Here is a 1,528-nt window from a genome sequence, read left to right on the forward strand (position 1 = left end):
TTAGTCTCCTACTGTTTTAATATCCCCCTCTTTTTTTCTTTCTTTTTAAACGGACCATTCGGTGATGATTGGATAATAAGTCAAAACTATTAATGACATCACCTGTTTGACTTGAGGTGGCATACATATTAAACAGTTTTATCTCAAGAACGCAACCGGTTTTTCTTCATTGTTAGTTGGTACCTTCAAAAACAATAGATTTTCTTATAAGCTCTTAAATCGTATGGAATTAACTCCGACCTAAAGTGAGCAGTTAGTGAACTGTTCATCAGAAATGTCAAATATGAAAGCGAGTTCAGTGTTTCTCTGTTCAATTATCCGCTTTTCCATTCTTATTTTTTTCCGTTTTGAAAAGTCAAGTGACAAAATTATCTGATCAAAATCCTGTTTTGAACTAACATCCGTGCTTCATAAGGAAATACTGCACTATACTGATTAAGAACCAGTCTCCCCATACGCACTCAAGCTGTGACGCTTAGCTTGTCCTGAGCTGCTCTGTAATGTCCCAGTCTTTCCAGCAGCGCTTATGTACCCGTAATTTTCTGCACACGGTTTACTAGATGTGTAGCCCGGCTAGCTCAGTCGGTAGAGCATGAGACTCTTAATCTCAGGGTCGTGGGTTCGAGCCCCACGTTGGGCGTTCAATTTTTAACTTTGCCTATAGATATTTACGATCGCTATTGGGGTGGTATGCTGCGTTTCAGAATAAATTCTGTTAGGACGATAGGCATTACCTTGTTTCGAAGAATATCTGTAGGGGGCGCATTGCCAACTCGGACAGCTAGAAGTTGGCCGCGGTTGTGGACGGAATGACTCACGAAGGAACAACGGTACTCAGGCTGGGAACTTCTACATACTGTGGATCTCGGAAGCGGACTGCCTTAGCCAAACTGCTCAGATGAGATGCCAATTGATCCCGCAAAGACCAAAGCAACATCATGAGCGACATTTATAATCACGCAAATAAACTTATTAAATTGTCGGCTGTAATGTACACCTGTGTGAAAAACAGTTTTTCTCATATATATACCGAGACATGTTTTATCACCTTTGTGGCGTCGTTGGTGGGTTTCGTGTTTTCGAATGTGTGAAATGCAATCATGTTTTAAGTGATAAATAGTTAACGAAAATTAGGCCTCAAAGCATTTTTTGTTTTTCGTTGTCTTTACCGGTACCTTAATTTTGCATTATCAGGCACTGGTAGCTTGTCATGTGAAACTAAATGATATTGATGTTAAATATGGGTAGTGAGTTAACACATCACTTAGTATGTAAATGTAATTTTGCTGTGTTTGAAGATATTTCTCGCCTATATTTGCGATTACTTACGTTTAGATTTGGTACATCCTATTACATCTGCGTTCCCAGAGTTACTGAGAACCACACACACACCTGCGACACATGTTTTGTAGGACTTCGTTTGTAAATAACAATTTTCACTATTCCAAAACATATTGAAATTTACACATTCCCATTTGGCGTTCACTTGTTCACGGATGAGTCTGGCCCCAAATCTGAAGAATTTTCT

At 39.3% G+C, this 1,528-nt stretch overlaps 1 non-coding gene across 1 annotated transcript; it reads left to right on the forward strand.

Moving 5' to 3' along the window:
- The first annotated feature begins 567 nt into the window (after positions 1 to 567).
- Positions 568 to 640, forward strand: Trnak-cuu (transfer RNA lysine (anticodon CUU)). Its single transcript has one exon. It is a non-coding gene; the product is annotated as a tRNA-Lys (tRNA).
- Positions 641 to 1,528: the final 888 nt, after the last annotated feature.

This window comes from Schistocerca serialis, chromosome 9 (assembly GCF_023864345.2).
Source record: "Schistocerca serialis cubense isolate TAMUIC-IGC-003099 chromosome 9, iqSchSeri2.2, whole genome shotgun sequence".
NCBI lineage: Eukaryota > Metazoa > Arthropoda > Insecta > Orthoptera > Acrididae > Schistocerca > Schistocerca serialis.